General features: G+C 40.2%; 1 protein-coding gene across 1 annotated transcript in view; it reads left to right on the top strand.

The window, feature by feature from the left end:
• Nucleotides 1–18394, top strand: part of mlst8 (MTOR associated protein, LST8 homolog (S. cerevisiae)) — a 118211-nt gene that overhangs the window by 76652 nt on the left and 23165 nt on the right. The gene's annotated exons all lie outside the window — the stretch shown is intronic.

Raw genomic sequence — 18394 nt, 5'->3', positions numbered from 1 at the left:
CATTTAGGTCCAATCCCTGTTTGAGCATAGCCTATTCCCTGCACCGTTACACAATCAGCAAATTAAATCAATGTGCCAGTACAACATGATTAAAACCGCAAGAGGGCCTGCCATAGTTCACAAAGCTGTTTTTAATGCTTAACAGGGAGCCGTGCTGGAAAATTAACAGCAAAACTTGCCGCCATGGTCACAACAATAGTTTTTGGAAATACACTTATTCACTTTCTTGCTGAGAGTTCTATGAGAATATCGCATATTTCCCAAAATGTGGAGCTATTCCTTTAAACATAAGCAAGTGGTCAGTCAGTGTTTGGAGGGGTCATATGGCTGCAGGGGCTAAATTTGAAGTTAACGCAGGAGACTGGCTTTTTCTGGTGTGTAAGCAATCAATTCACTGGGGTGATTGGAGACCTTTTGGGAATGGACAATCTTTGACCTCTTCGCTCCCCCTTGACCTGTGAGCCTTGGCCGCCATAAACTCCTGACCGCCACCGCCAAGCTGGTTAATGGAGTCGCCCTGCATGAGCTATGAGCGTGGATGCATGCTCTCACACACATGCACACACTCGCACACAAATAAACACACACACAGGCATACAACAACTCCCCCCCGATCCATTAATATTGCATTCTCAACCTCTGGGGCCTCCACTGGAGGGAGATGGTCCGGATCAATAACTGCCTGTTTAGTTTATAGGCTGCGGGGATATGTGCTTATACGTACCATGTCCCACTGTCATTTTGATTTAGCTTAGAGGTCGAGCACGGGTCGCTATCATACATTTGTAAAATATTATTTAACATCTGATATATCTTCCATACATCTGTAATCGATGCGGGGCCTAAACACACATACACAAGGGAGCACATATGGATGCTGGACCAGGGAATGACTTTAATCTTCCCAGGGCCGCACAGCCCAGTGGTTTCTGTTCCATCCGTCTTCTATCTGTCTGGTTGTTAAAGTTAATATTTCATTTCATTACAAATCAGTGGGGGTATCAGTTTTATTCTCTTTTTTGTAATAATTATAATTATCTATAATTATCACCCAACTGTGCAGTTCCCGTCTGCACTACAGAACCTTATAGCAAGTTTCAGCTTGTTGTTTTGAACTTTGCAGTTTTGAACACTGATTTATTGCTCTCACTGTTCTTGGCTGCAGCAAGCAGTTGTTTTTACCAAAAAATACATGGAAAAAGCTGTGTACACTACCCGTCCAGCAATAAAAAAACAGATGGGTAGGCCTAACTAACGTTAACTGATAATGGAACATTAGCAGCCAAAGAGCCAGATATTTCCCGATATCTATTTTAGTGGAGAGACCAAAAACAGAGCTAACAGGAAGGTGAATAATTGACTTACATTTGCCAGGTGTCCAGAAACATGACTCCAAATCAAAGTCTGAAAAGTGAAGCTAATGAGGAAGTGCTTTAAACTTGCATTCTTTCTAATAGCCAGCAGGGGGCGACTCCTCCGGTTGCAAAAAGAAGTCTGATTGTTTAGAAGTCTATGAGAAAATAACAATACTTCTCACTTGATTTATTACTTCAGTAAACATTGTAAACATGAGTTTATGTCTCAATCGCTAGTTTCAAGTCTTCTTCAATACAGCATGATGTTCATTTAGTAACTTATGGTCCCATTTAGAGTCAAATAGACCATAAAGCAGGGTATGCTTTAGGGCGTGGCTACCTTGTGATTGACAGGTCGCTACCAAGGCGTTGTCCAATCTGGAAATTGTCTATGTTTTCGTCTTAGATCTTTAATCCTTTCTCAGTGTGTTTTCAGTTCATGAAAGTTAATTGTGACATATTGGTTGCCTAAAAAGCGTTTGGTAGCACTTAGCTCCACCCTCTCGCGTCACTTCTGGTTGCAAAAAAACAAGATGGAGACGGCCAAAATGCCGAATTGGAGGCTTCAAAACTGTAGTCCATAAACCAATGGTTGACGTCACGTGACTACGTCCACCTCAAATAAACAATCTATGCTCTCCAAATGTATGCTAATGTTGCTCAGTATTGTTTGTTCCTGCCTCCCCCAAAGAGCAATATAACTGGAAACAGGATTAGAAAACCTACAATATCAACATAGCTTCAGGTCAAGAAAAGTGACTTTTTTATTTCAAAACTCAGCAGCCTCTTTCACAGCCAACTACAGAATAGACTTTAGATGATGATCAGGGAATTTTCAACTAAAACTTGCAAGCGTTTGACAGGTGGGTGGTGTTCATTTTCCACCCTGCATCCTCTCCAGTTATAGAATATCTTCAGGTCACACAACCCCATTCATGGGTGAGCAGTGCGTAAAGGGAACCAGCCGCTATGTCGTCGAGTTTCCCGCTGGTGAAAAGTTTCCTTTATGTTTCTCTCTGCACCAAAGAGCCCTGAGACTTGAGATAGCAGCAAATCTCTCATTCATCAGCTGGCTGAAGTTTATTCAGGCCTGAAGGTATTGATATGCAAACGGGGGTGGTTCAGCTGCAGGTCTGCAGAGCAGGCCTTTATCCAGAAAGCCCTGGCTCCGTTCCTGATACATTTCTCTGTCGCTCACACAATGACCTCCCTGTCAATGGTCCATGTGAGCGTCTGGCTCCACTGAGGGTGCATAGGATCCAAACACGCATGGATTAGACCAAACCCGGATATTGGGATGGATGGGCGAATGTCACCCCTTCAGATCTTTACACCCTTGATGAAAGTGACTAGTGACCCTTATTGAGGAGGTCAAGTGTCCTCATTCGGGTGGAAGAGGAATGGCTGCTTGAGACCAGTTTGCCAGCCTGCTTACAGGGCACTGCATGGGTTCAATCAGGCATGGAGCAGCTGGAGGACAGGGGGATGTTTTTAGATACCACGACACTTGCCAGGCAGTTACACAGATTACCACATTGGTGCAAATGAAGCCTTATTTCATTTGGTGGAATTTCATAGTAATCACCAAAATCAGAAGGATACATCGTCTGGGAACAAATTTCATGGAAATTCATTCGATAGTTTTTAGATATTTCAGTTGGGACCAATGTAGTCGACCGACTGACCAACAGATTGACAGACACACTGTTACTGTGGCTAAAAAGCAACAACAAAACTGTAAACATTGAGTTAAAGGTGCAGTGTGTACGATCTGGCGACATCAACCGGTGAGGTTGCAGATTGCAACCAGCTTGAAAGTTCTCCCATGTGCCAAGTGTGTAAGAAGCACGGTGGCCAACGCGAAAATGCAAATGGCCCTACCTAGAGACAGTGTTTGGTTTGTCCGTTCTGGGAAACTTTAGAAACATTGCGGCCGGCTCCATGAAGAGGACCTGCTCCGTATGTAGATATAAACGGCTCATTCTAAGCTAACGGAAACACAACAATTCTTATTTTCAGGTGATTACACACTGAAGAACATTTCTGCCAATAGATCCCCCGAAATGCTACACACTGTTCCTTTAAGGCATTAATGAATGTGAAACTGAGTATATGTACAACATCAAATTGAATTTATATTTATGATAAAGCACTAGTGTCAGTTAAATAGAGTGACAGCCGTGTTCTTTGAAAACTTGCAACTCCAAGTTCTTTAATTTTTCAGCTGAAGGACTTCATGCTCCTCTGTAGGTTGACCAAATCCTGCCACCGTTGTCCTCTAAAATCCCTCTGAATAAGCACATATTTGTTTTAAGTAACCCAAACAGGCCTGTTTTGTTCCCACAGCAGAGCCTCCAACACAGCCTATCTGTCCACATTCCCCTTTAAAGGGGAACTACACCCGTTTTCAAAATTCATACATGTTAATCCTATGGTCTAAGACAGTCCAAAAAATATTAGCAAACATGAACAACTCTCTCCCAAAACCAAAAACTACAGTGCTAAAACTCAAACTTGTGATGTCATCGCGTATAAAGTCTGGAGCTGCTCCATAGACAATGAATGGGAGAGATGTTCTAGATGGCACTGAGAGCAGCCAGGGGAATGATCTGAGTATATGGGAACATTTTCCGTTTCATAACTGACAACACTACAATAAAATAAGGCTCATTTGAGTATAAAAAAGAAAAACAAACAGTCAGTCTCCCATTCATTGTCTTTGGAGCAGCTCCAGACATTATACCCTATGACATCACAAGTTTGAGACTTACTTCTCTGGTTTTCTGGCTTTGAGAGAGAGTCACATATTGGAATTCTTAACTTAGGTGGTGTTCCCCTTTAACGACCCAACAATAACATCTCCTCTCACTCCTGAAGTGACTCGAGCAACTGGTCACTGGTCATTGCTCCGCTCCACGACTGGCTCTTCTCTGTGGAGGTCAGGATCAGCCCTCTGGCGTGCCCAGAGGTCAGAGTTCAAAGTGCATTCCACCACCAGGGTCACCCTATGGTCATTTGACCCTCATATGCAGAGGGTTATTCTCAGACTGATGAGGGGAAAGTGATTACGATCTGCTACCGTCCCGGTGTAATGGACTCATTTACTGTGAATGATAGAGCTGAATTGGTCATTATTGAGGAAATTGCTCCGGGAGGAACCCTTTCATTGACATTATTATGTATGATCCCTGATGTTTTGCCAGATTGCGGCTGAGTGTGACTGTGGTGGGATTTCAATCAGCTACAAAATAATGTATCAATCTGAATTATAAATCACTAAATGTAATAAAATCTTTAAAGAAGCAAAGATTTATTGGAACAACTCCCTACCAAAGTGATTTTTTTGTGTGGGTGGGGTGTGTCCTGGTGGTCACTTGATAGAGGAGTCATCTGTTGACCTGTGACCTCAAAGTATGGAAGTGTGAGGAAGAGGGAGAGTCTGCTGTCAGCCAGACATACCGGAGTCTGACACCTTAACTCTATCACTCTCAACACGAAGATCCTTTATTAACATGTATCACATTTTGTCTTTGACTTTGACTTTTCTGATTTCGGCGAAATCTTCAGTGCTAAGCGCCAAATATCCAGTTCCTCTATTTAGTGTTGTTGCCAGAAACCAAAGGAGCTTTCCCAGGATATACCACCGGACACTGAATGTTCAGGACTGGCCACAGGCTGAAACAATTCTCAGATAATTATTACATCTCCGTCTCAAGTTGAGGGGCTCTTGGCTAAGAAGCTAACATCAAAACATGCATCTCTGTTGTAGAAACCACATTGCGCCAGAGTCAGGAGGTGATAGGGAGTTGGCTTGTTAGTATTATGGATGGATTACTTAAATTGGCCTGGACCAGAACCTATGTATGAGGTGAATGTTAACATTTCCAGTTGAAAAGGCAATTAAATTGAGCACAAAGAGGTGCAAAATGACTACATTGAGACGACAAAGAGTCGGAAAACAACTACAAAGAGACACAAAATGACTACAAACAGATGCAAAACGACCACAAAGAGACACAAAAGGACAACAAAGAGACAAAAAATGACTACATAGAGATGCAAAAAGACTACAAAGAGACTAGAAACTATGCAAGATGACCACAAAATCACCACATAGAGATGCAAAGCAATCACAAAGAGACACAAATTGACAACAAAGAAATACAAAATGACTTCAAAGAGATGCAACAAGATACAAAACGACCACAAAGAGACACAGAATGACTTTAAAGCAACTACATACGCTACAAAGAGTCGGAAAATTAATACAAAGAGACTACAAACTATGCAAAATGACTACAGAAATGCAAAATGATCACAAAGAGATGCAAAACGACCGCAAAGAGACACAAAATCACCACAAAGAGACACAAAATGATCACAAAGAGACACAAAATTATCACAAAGAGACACAAAATGATTACAAACAGATGCAAAACGATCACAAAGGGACTACAAACTATGCAAAATGACCACAAAGAGACACAAAATGACCACAAAAAGACGCAAAATAACTACAAAGAGATACAAAATGACTACAAAAAGAGACACAAAATGACCACAAAGAGACACAAAATGACTACAAAGAGACACAAAATGATCACAAAGAGACACAAAATGATTACAAACAGATTCAAAACGATCACAAAGGGACTACAAACGATGCAAAATGACCACAAAGAGATGCAAAATGACCACAAAGAGACACAAAATTACCACAAAGAGACACAAAATGACCACAAAGAGACACAAAATGATTACAAAGAGACACAAAATGATTACAAACATATGCAAAACGATCACAAAGGGACTACAAACTATGCAAAATGATCACAAAGAGCCACAAAATGACTTCAAACGGATGCAAAACGACCATAAAGAGACACAACATGATTACAAACAGATTCAAAACGACCACAAAGAGACTACAAACTACGCAAAATGACTACCGTGACGACCCCTCCACTCCACTAGGTGCCTCGGTGTCCTTTTGCTGGTTTCTCTTTGTGTTGCAGGGCGGAGACACACCTGGGTTCGGTGTGGTGGGGATATGAAAGCTCCCTCCCTTCCCACAGAGGATCTCTCTTCCTTGGCTGGTGCACTTGTTTTGGTTTTGTTTGCTGCAGACATTTTCACACACCCACACATGCCTACATTACTGATTACTGACTTTCCACGTTTATTTAGTTATTTATTGTTAGTTTGTCAAATAAATGCCTTTTTATTATTTTAATACTCGTCTGCTCTCCCATCTTTGTTGCAGCCTTTGAGCCGGGTTGTAACACTACAAAGAGATGAAAAACAACTACAAAGAGATGCAACATGACTATAAAGACACGCAAAGCATCTACAAACGCTGTCGTTTGTAGTCAATTTGTGTGTCTTTCAGTCCGTGTGTTTTGCTCCTATGTGGTGTGGAACCCTTTTTATCTACGGGCCCATTGTCTCATATCCTGTCCATGTCTGTAGGCTATTTGGAGTTATAAACAGCAGCTATTTATGTTTTTAGTTTCATATTAGAATATTTAAAGTTGTTTATTTGACATTCGTTTATTTCAATGAGCAATAAAACTATCAATAAAGTACAGTTTATTATTGTCAAGAACCAGGAATTTAAACATATTTAGTCATTATATATATATATGCCCCCTCTTCTTTAAATCATACCATGTGGCCCCCACATTAAAAAGTTTTTCAACACGCCCCTAGAGGGACCGCTCTGGCAGTGAAGCGATTGAACTAGAGGCCAGTTCTTCTGTGAAAGAGGACTGTTGAACATCGCTCATACCCTGCTAACAAGAACTTGGTCAGCTCAAAAGGGAACTGGAATCAAAGCCTTGAACATCAAAAAGATGTCCTTCAAATTCTCAGTCCTGCTGTTGTCTGTTTATCATAACTGCCTGAATGGACGCCAACTCATACGGCCTATGATTGGTTTAATATGAGGCCTTCTTTACTTTGACAAGCTAGCTTCAAATTAGTAGAAAACACTTGGTCCTGGCTGCAAGAGGTGCATTCCTCCAGCGAAGCGGCGAGGATTTGCACCCGTGTTTCCTCTCTAATTAGCAGATCAAGGGAGGAACAAGGACATGTAGCGTACATTAATTACAAATCACTGGGAACGCGTCCAAGTTCCTGTGTAACATGCTCGTATACAGTGTGCTATTTTCCATTTGAACAGCCCGCTGATGACAGTTTGCTTAATGAATGGGCCCTCTCATTGATTCCACCATATGTTCGGCAGAGCCAGTTCAATGAGGTTTCGAGTTGTTTCGGATCCAAGATGTTTGGTGGTTCAGTCACTTAACGTTTTTGGGGGGGGGAGGAAGAATACGGATCGAGCGGAGAAACAGCCAGATGAATACATCTTAGAGAACAGGTTGACTTTTATTGTAAAAAAAAAGAAGCTGAATTACTAAGATAAAGGTTTAAAAGCACAGCTGACAGCTTGCCCTTAGGGAGGGTCATTAACACCTAATGAAGCTGACCCCACAGTGGGTATCTATGGATGACCTTTGACCCTTAAAGTGCATGTCAAGCTCCCGAAACAGGCAAATTCTTAGAGAAAGGCTAGTTGTCCTACTGGGGATATGCAGTTATTTTTGATAATGAACTATGGCTATTAATTATTTATTGTTAATTAATGCTGATATTCTAGAATAATTGTGAAAAGAAGTGAAACATCAAAACGTTTCTCTATTTTGTATACTAGGGAGGATTTAAAAAAATATTCTCAGTGGTAGCCGTTTGATCAAAGATAGGATTTAAGTGGAGCATAGGAAAATATAATTAGGTTATTCTCTTTGATATGTCATGAGTATGACATATATAAAAGAAAATATTCTACATGTTTAGATTGACATAGACAATCCAGAGAGGGAAACTTAATTTCTTAAAACAAAATAAAACAAAACTATACTACATATACTAATAAAAGTTGTGTTAAATAATTGAAAATAAATTAATTTAATTGCTAGAAGTTATTGAGAAAGATTTATTCTAAATATTTAAAAAAGTTGTATCATATTATATTATTTTTGTTTAATTTAATACAATTTTAATGTATTGTTATTACAATTTTCTTAAGTTAATGTGAGACTTAAGGTTCCTGAACGACCCCCCACATCGCCTGCTCGCTTCTCTTCTTCCCTATAGTTTACTCAGTGTTCATTAGCCTGCTGTGTTGGTGGGACCTGCCATTACACAGCTGTTTTCTGTAGCCTCCACAGGCTGCTCACTTCAGTTTACTTCACAGACTTACAGTTCATGGGAGACTTTGTTTGAGTCAGTACACACACACTGCAGAATGCATTTATTTGTTTGCTGCCAAGTGCTGGTTGCAGTTGTGTTTCTGGCCTGTAATTGAAAGTGTGTGGGCTGTGATGTCTGTGATGTGCTCTGCGTTGGATTATCTGTGGCAAAAGTTTCTTTTCTTTGGTGTTTTCTCTATTACTCATTCCGCTCAAACAGTTACTTCCCAAGTCATGGGACTTTTTATTTATATAAAAAATATCACAGACAGATGTGATTACATGTATTAGGCAGTAGCAAAGATGGACTCTAACACACACACACATAGAGACCTCTATTTCCCTATACTTCCCTCCCTCCCTATCCTTTGTTTTTCCCTCTGCACCAAAAGGTAAATTAGATGCCATTCCACATAACAGATGTCTGGGGAGTCGGGTCTCCTCTTGTACGCCGGAGTCTCTCTCTGAAGGCTCTCTCAGGTCAGATGGAGTTTCCTCTCGCTCTCGCTGAGGAGAAAGAGTATGTCCTCAAGGACCCGATCGTCTTTCAGCAGCTCAGGGGAAGCTGCAGAGAGGAAAAGTAAAAAACTCCTGCTCATATGGAAAATGTGCTGTTGCTATTATTGTTGTTACGCTCTTTTCAGTTTATTAGACAAGTGATTTGTGATTTGAAACTTTTTTCTGCATTTTATGTAGCAGTGAGTGGGAGGAAATCCAACCAACAGTTATGCCCTATGTTAGTTTGCTGATTCATCCTTTAAAAATGTATTTAATATTGAAATTATATTAAAGGTTAAGAAGTTTTTTTTTGTTGTAATTTGTTAATCATTTATTTATTTTTCTGAGAAATTGTCATTTGTTTCTTTTCTTTTTAATTAGTTTTTCAGTATTTATTAGTTTCAGATAATTGATTTAGTTTCCCATGATGTTTTAAATACTATTTCAAAGGCTTCTAAGGAGCCGTAAAAGGTCATTAGACAAGTAAAAATATATAGTTACAGTATATAGTATATAGTAACTGAATATATCAATAAATGATATTGCTTGTTGAATAATTAAAATACATTGCAATTACAAGATAAGGCTTAACACCTTTCCTTTAGCTAGTTAATAAACAGAAAAACGCTTTATTTTGGGGGGTTTTCTTGGACCCCTAATCAGTTGATAAAAGGAATCTGTACTTTATACTTATTTATTGCACTCTTCTAATTATCTTCCATGCTTTGATGTGTGGATGTGTGTATGTGTGTGTGTGATATCAGCGGACCATTGAGAGGAGTGTGTGGTTAGCTAGCTTAAACAATTTAAAAAATACATAATACAGACAGAGAATTATTATTAATTGTACGATTTATCTGTACAGTTATTATTATGCATTGAATATAATATGAAATATACATCAAATGTATCACTCTGGGGTCGACAGTTAACTCAATGATAGAAAAGGGGTCCCTGAAGGAAAAAGGATGGGAACCACTATCTAACGCTACTTGGACATTCACCGAAGCATGCTTCTTCATAACAATATCTCCATTTTCAAGCACATGTCTCTTGTTTTCAAGACCACAATGGAAATATCAGTGCTTTTTATAATAGACCTACATATTAGGGTAGCAGTTATTATTTTCCTTTAAAAAAAAAAACTAAAAAAACATATCGGTCACAGTGTACTTATGCTGACTCACTGTGTGCTCACTGAACGTCAGTATAGCTCAGTCTGAGCAAATATTATCCGTTGGTATGAGGAAAGATCGTCAAGCTTTATTATCTCCAGTGATTACCCCGAGCACATTGGAGACAGTGTCCTCTTCCTGTGTGTAGCTACTGCTGCGAGCCAGGCTACAGTTAATTCCTACTTTGGAGCCAGAGATGGGAACAATATCACATCTCATCCCTCAGGGGGCCTGACAGGGGACCAGATCACCTACCCGGGTCTCATTATTTAATATCAGGGCGCTTTACTCAGAGGCTGCGAGGAGGTCAGAGATTTACGGTCAACGTTCAATAAGAAGCATGTCACACACACACGAGAAAACACACCAGCCTACGATTTACAGATAGTTTCGCTGCAGAGATGGTGAAGAGATACAGAGATAGAGAGGAGGAGACGGATTGATGCAGATTCAGACAGCAAAAGGGTGACTGAGAAAGAGCAAAATGATGGTTATGAGGGCGATTAGACAAGGATGGAGAAAGAGGGAATGAGTCCAGTCTCCAGGTCAGGCCTTCAACACCGGGGAGAGAAATGAGACGAGAGGTCCCAAGAAAAATAGAACTCGTTGGCCACACACACTTTCCATCTTTCTTTCCCCCTCTTCTCTTCACGGTAAGAACCACACAACCTGAGATAGAAGATCCTCAACTATAACTACAAACAGATGTGGTTATCATTCGCAATTTAAATCAATACAAATAAATACAATATGAATGCACTGACAATACTGTAGTCACAATTACTCTTCATTCGCTCTCAAATAGCTCATTGTTTTCCAGCCGTAGTGGCCGCACGCTGCAGTTTTGTCATTTGTGTCACTCTGAGGCAGATGCTCAGACAGCTTTTGGTTTGAGGGATAAGACAAACCAGAAATTAACAAAGACAAAAATGACACAGCCATATGTCTGCCATGAATCCCAATGACTTTAAGTAGCACTCAGCAGATGAGGAGAGGTCGGAAAGACAAATATTACTACTGATAGCATTATTGTTTAATTATATGAAATGATGTTACTGATGGTCACTGTCTATAATTTTTTTTAAATAGGGGTCATGTAAGCGCTGATACAGCTGCACATGTGCCACAATGAAGGTTGAATTATCACATTAAAAGATATGTTATAAGAAGATCTTGAAGTCTGGTCTGGAAACAGACTATTCAGAATATTCCTTACGAGGATAGACTGAAATACCAGACCTTTTAGACCTTTTAATGAAAATCTGATATTGGCAAGTCACTGTCATTCCTTACTGATATGGTGGAGGTTTAAGATTTTATTTTTCGGCTTCTTGGAAGAAGTCATGCAGTCCTCACTGTCCTGATGTGAGAGATTTATCTAAAATAAAGAATTTAATCTGTAGAGTTTGGTTTCAGTGGACAGTTTTAGTCTGACATAGTGTTCAGAGTTTGTTCTAGGCTGTGACCGAGGTCACTCTCTCCTTGCTAGTGCGCTATATGTACTTTCTACCATTATATTTGGGTGTTGGAATACTAAGTGTCATATAAACAAGTATAATACCCTGAAATAAGTTTTTTTAGCCACGCAGCATGGCTGAATGGAAATGTCAGTCGGTCTCAGCTATCATCTGATGGATTCCTATGAAATTTTGCACAGACATTCATGGTCCCCAGAAGATTAATCCTAATGACTTCGGCGATCTCCTTACTTTTCCTCTAGTGCCACCGTGAGGTTGACATTTGTGCTTTTTAGTGAAACGTTACAACAACTATTGGATGGATTGCCATGAAATTTGGTACAGACATGCATACCTCCCACTGGATGAATTGTAATAACTTTGTTCATCCCTTACAGGTATGATGTGTAACATTTAGGGGGATCTATTGGCAGTAATGGTTTATAATGTTAATAAAGTGCGTGTTTTTTTAATGTATAATCACTTAAAAATATGAGTTGTTGTGTTTTTGTTACCCTAGAATGAACCGTTTATATCTACAAGGGAACGGGTCCGCTTCATGAAGCCAGCCGCCATGTCTCTACAGTAGCCCAGAACGGATAAACTAAACACTGGATCTAGATAGGACCATTTGCGTTTTCACATTTTCGCATTGGCCATTCTCCTATACACACTTGGCACAAGGGAGAAGTTTCAGCTGGCTGCAATCTGCAACCTCAACGCTAGATGCCGCCAAATCCTACACACTACACCTTAAAGTTTTAATGTAGTGCCAAAATCAGGTCAAAGTCTGGCCAAATCCGGCAATCAAATGACATTCCCATCAGCCACAGCTGCACTTTGTGTTTAGTGCAAATTCACAAATGCTGGCATGTTAACAATCTAAGCTGAGATGGTGAACATGGTAATTATTATATCTACTGAACATCAGCATGTTAGCATTGTCATTGTGATTACGTTATCATGCTGATGTTAGCATTTTGCTCAAAGCACTGCTGTGCGGAAGTGCAGCATTACTGAGCCACTAGCAAGGCTGTAGACTCTTCGTCTTTGTTTACTAAAAACCTCATAAATTTTTTTTACATATGAATTCATGTTATATCATGCAAAACTGCACATGTCATTATGGCGCGAAAATAATTATGATCATGTGTCTAAAATGTTGTTTTACTGCTCCCTATAAAGTAAACTGTATTGTGTTTATTATGGATTGAATAGTGAATTAGAACAAGCGAGTTTCATACACTCATCCGCGTTGATTTTGGTATTGTAATGGTCAGTTTAAAATCTAATAATTGTTAGAATTTAATCTCACCTTCAATACAAAAGCATCACTTTTAGTATGAGCCTTTAGAAATCCATACCTAATCCATACATCCCATGCAGGCCACCATAAGATGCTCCAATATGCCATAAGGCGTCCATCTGTACCAAAAGACACTTCACATTCCCAGAGACAAATGTGTAGCCTGGACAAACCATAAACCCCCCCACCGCCACCCCCCAGCCCTCCCATGATGCACAGTCAATCCCAGGGGCCCGCTCTGAGAGGCTGACACTAACACACAGGTAATAGAGCACATCGTAACCAGCACATGAACAGCCGCTGCAGGCGTGATCAATAGGCAGCTAAAGGAACAGGTAATATGATATTGATGGAGCCACAATTACGAGGGATGGCGAGCAGATGTATGGGATTTTATGTGTGTGGGTGTGTATGTGGCATCTCTGCAGCCGCCCATGCATGCGTGTGCGTCAGAGTTAATATATCTTTTTACAACACAAATGTATCTTTGGTCCGACTCGACATGCCATTGCATTCGGAACGGCCACTCTCAGTCTGACGCACTGGAGTAGTCACAAGGCCTAAAGGAAATCAATTACACGGCGGCCGTGCTGTTAATATCAGGACTGCATTGGCACTTACTCATGAATGAGTCCCCATTTACACGTGTTATTGAAAAATAAACAAGCAGGGGGAATTTCCCAAATGATCTTTTAAAGACGAATTAGCTTTCAAGTCCCTAATGTTCAGTTTCATACCGCAATCTGCGACTATTCCTGTACATTTTATGTATCATCACAACAGTGTGCAGTAGCAGGACCGAGCAGCAATGAAAATCCTCGCTACATGTAATTATTCCTACATATACTGTAGGCATGTAATCCCAAAGCCAGAGTGAAATACCAGAAGTCCAACTCTGGTGGTCCAGGAGTATAACGTCACTGACAGTGAAGGGGAAAACGACTTAGAGGTCAAAATAAATGTCCCAAAAAGAGAGTGGGAGAGCAAATCAGGCGAGCTGGTGTCTCCTAATCCAAATATAACAGACTGTCTGTGTAGGTTCAATGAAACAGACCCGCTTTAAAGACAGACAGAGACGGTGAGCTGGCATGGAGGTCCGTATCAAGTGACCAAACACAGTAAAAGTGAAGGAGACAGTAGCAGAAATTGTTGAATTTAAGCTCCGAAATAGCACCGGCCAAATATAAGCCTGCTGCCTTCCCAGACTTAATCTCAGGCAGGAGGTTTGAGATGGTGACACACAGGTCAGATTCAGAGGAAATACTACATAACAGACAGTGCACTTGTCCTGATGGAGCCATTAGGATTCCCTGCATTGCTGTAGGTCTGAACTAACCTGTCATCTCCTGCGCTGGCAGCTGATCTAAGGACAGACATGTCGCTGCATACTGAGCCCAGGGTTACATCCAGGTCTGCCCACCCAGGAAGCACCGCCGGCACCCACTTTCACTGCCGACCGCTCCGCTCGTGTCTTCATCCGCTCATGTCGTTCTCTTAATAAAGCTTGATTGACTTTTACATAAATAGACAAGAGGCAATTAAGGCGGTGATCACTGGGGTGAAACTCCAAGGTGGTCTCGGTGGTGGGGTTGAGACCATTATGATATGAGGGGTGAAATGTCAGGGTGAGGCTCCCTGTAAGTGGCAAAGACAACTATGTCAAATAAAATGAAATAATGATTTTGCCTACACCGAATGAAATAGGTTTATTTTAACACCACGTGTGTAAGGGATAATGCACGGCGAGTTGGTCATTGTTGTGAAATAAACCAGGTCTCTTATCGCCCCAAAGTGGTTTATTTCACAACAATGACCCGCTACCTGTACATTATCCCGCTTATTACACGGCTACTTACTTAAGAAATCAATAATTTGACACAAAAACGGTCCACCAGAATCCGACATCAGAACTGCGTCCATAGCAACGGTCTGTTATACATAGCAGCGGTCTGCTATAAAGAAATAACAGACCGTAGAATGCGGTGATTAACCAATCAGAATTGAGTATTCAACAGAGCCATGTAATAATGTATAATGTTATGAAGTGTTTCTATTATTTTGTCTACCACACTTGTGAGCTGCAAAAAAACTGGTATATACAGAATTTATATTCAGATGTCATTGAATATTATTTTAATTAAAAAATGTATAGTGCGAGCACTAACAAATTTCCTTTATGCATTTTTCGTTTTTTATTAAAACAATAGCAACAGTCCTCTTACACATACAGATGAGATAAAAACACACACTGAGGACTGTTGCTAGTGATTTAATAAAAAGAACAATTCTAGAAGAACATTTTGTGAGTGCTTGTGCTACTTATTTATGACTTAAAATAATACTTTAAAACATGTGTGTTCCTGTTCCATTTGAGTGTGTAAGTGGGCTGCTGCTCTTGAGTTAGTTAAAAGAAAATTGCAGGAAATTTGTAAGTGCTCACCCTACTTATATGTGAACTTAGTGGATCTTAGCCCCTTGACTCGTACTGTAGCACCCTAAAGTAGTGGTTCCCAAACACTTTAGGCTTGTGTCCCCTTAAAACAAAACTATATCTACATGTTTAATAGGTTATGTATTAATGGTAACCCTATGGAGTTTTTAAATTGTCTTTACGAGTGGGCCCCAGTTTTGTTTGTTTTGTCTGAGAAAGTTTGCATCCCAGCAGCCATGTTGAGATCAGTTGAGGAAACATCAAGTACCGCCCACCAGCCGGAGCACACTTTCTCATTTTACAGCTAAACAGTACACTACAAAACTGAAAACATTTGAGGCAAGAAATAGGCATTACAGTAACAGAATATTGATTCATATTTGATCAGCGCTGCCTAGTTTGATCGTTTGATCAGAGTTCGCGAGTGATTGACAGCTGCCTCCGTTGAATGAACAGCCAATAGGAACGCTCTCTCTCTGAAATTACCTGTGATTGGCCGACGTCTCCCGTCACAGGCTAGATTTTTCAAAGCCTGAAAGCAGAGCCATGAGGAGGTGCAGAGGTCTAGTGTTCTCTCAGAACACTTGAATTACAATATGCTGAAAGGTTATTATGGAATTTTTGCCCAATGATGCCAAAAATATTCTGCATACTGAAGCTTTAAATTTAAATAATTTTTAAAGGCATGAAAAACAAATAGCAAGGATTATAGAAAAGTGTTTTTTTTTTATAGCAAAATAAGTTTTTGTTCCTTTCCCATCCTCATCTTGTGACCCCTTTCATTTTTCTTGCCGCCTCTTTGCGAGTCCCAACCCCCCAAATTGGGAACCAATGCCCTAAAGGACTCCTAGAGATTTTAAATAAAAGCAACAAGTAGTGCCCGTTCTTTGCTTCTTTTTGACTATTATTTTAATCAACTCCGCCTTCGGTTTAATTTCTCGTCTCCAGTTTTGCATTCCTGCTGCTCTACATCTCCCTCTCATTCTCAGTGGGTTCTTCACCGTCAAATCCCCAGAGACTCCCTGCATGCTTTCCCATTTATTCACTTATTTAGCTGAGCATGACATACTCCGACTTCCATTTTAATCAAGACTCGGCTTAACATCCTTTGTGAAACTGCAGTTGACGTTCCATTACCCCTGGCAGAGGCTGTCTCTGTGCTGCCCACAGGCTTTACTCTCTCTATATATCTCTCTGTGTGTTCCTCCTCTCCACCACAGCATCGAACCCTCAGAGCCCGACTGGTTATTGCTTGGCCCTTCCCAAACACATTCTCCCCTGCTCTCTCTTTCTGTCATCCCTCCCAGTCTCTGCTGGTCTGGACTGGCTGCTGAGGCCACGCTAATGCGCTGCAGTACATGATGGCCCTGGCTGGGATGGGGCCATAATTCGTTCCATTCCTTTTTATTAAACCCATAGCCACACTGTTATTAGTGCTCGGTGAGGAGAGCTGCTCTGTAACAGCGTGATGTCTTCCATATGTGATGTTAGTACCATCCCAAGGAGAGAGGACTCGGATGAGACGGAGCCTTTTTTCCCTCTAATGGTAGAGTTTTGGTTTGAAGAAGGCCTATACGTAACATCCAACAGGATATGGGCTCAGAGCGGGATGGCTCGCTCTTACAGGCGCCTAATGCATCAGAGCAGCGCTGCAATGTGAGACTCATTATGGCCATTTCTGCAGTGGCATTGTAGGATTTCTCCCGTATCTGTCTTACAATCGTATAATACAATTTATACTTCCATATTAGCAACACAGAGCTGCAGTTTCTCTCAGATAACTCACTTTTACAGAATTTGTTGTAGTCTCTTAGAAATAGGGAAAATGATTTTTTCCCCTGTTACTCTTGTTAGGGGGGAAAATAGCCGGATTTCATCTAACTTGCGGTAAAAAATAATGTTTATAAACTATTGTAATTACGAACTGTAAATTGCATATATGAAAACAACCTTGAAAAAAGGGAAAAAATAAAGTATAAAAAAAATAAATCTCTAGTTTAACTTGTACAGATACCGAAGAGTAAAAACGAATAGCTGTGGTTTTAAAGGGGCTTATGTGTGAAGCTGATGCTTAGCTAACCAGCTGCTGGCTTTATTATTACCGGCAAAACTATGCCAAATAAAAATATATATAAATAAATAAAATAAAATAAAAAAGAATAATGTTTAATTCTTGTCAAGATTGAGAAGAGAAGATGGACACCACTCTCATATTTGTCCGCAAATATGAAGCCACAGAGAGGGTTAGCCTAGCTTAGCATGAAAACTGAGCTCGGCTAGGCTGGCTCTGTCTAAAGCTTGAAAAAATCTGCCTACTAGCACCTCTAAAGGTCACTTATTAACTTATTATAAATAATTTCAACAAAAACTGAAGTGTAAAAGTGTAAGTGTAAGTTGTGGTTCTACGGGGGTTATATGTGCTAACTGTTAACTAACATTGCTGCCGGCTGTAGCTTCGTATTTAACGGACAGATATGAGAGAGATGTTGATTGCAGCACATGGTGTACAGCAAAGACAGAGCTAGAGATGTTTTATTAAAGGGTAAAATAACGTTGAGATCTTGAGAAATCGCAATATCAGTGGAACTGATTGTCTTTATATACTGCATATTATATCCTTCAGTAAATAGATCATAACCATGATAAGGATATAGGAAAGACAGAGGAAGAGAAAAACAGAGACACGTCTAACCACACCATGACCATAAACAATGCATAGAAATACAGATCTGATAAATTACATTTTGTTTTATATTGTTATATGAGATTCTTGAACCTCGAGCATTTCTAACCATGGCACCAGTAAATTAGAGGACAAAAATTCCAGTGTTCATTCCAGTTTTGAAAAAAAAAAAAATACAACTGATTCATGCCCAAATCTGGTACTCTTTGGAAAGTCAAAGTCTTATAATAAGTCCAATA

This window comes from Sebastes fasciatus, chromosome 20 (assembly GCF_043250625.1).
Source record: "Sebastes fasciatus isolate fSebFas1 chromosome 20, fSebFas1.pri, whole genome shotgun sequence".
Classification (NCBI taxonomy): Eukaryota; Metazoa; Chordata; class Actinopteri; order Perciformes; family Sebastidae; genus Sebastes; species Sebastes fasciatus.
This window is presented reverse-complemented; position numbering and strand designations above follow the sequence as displayed.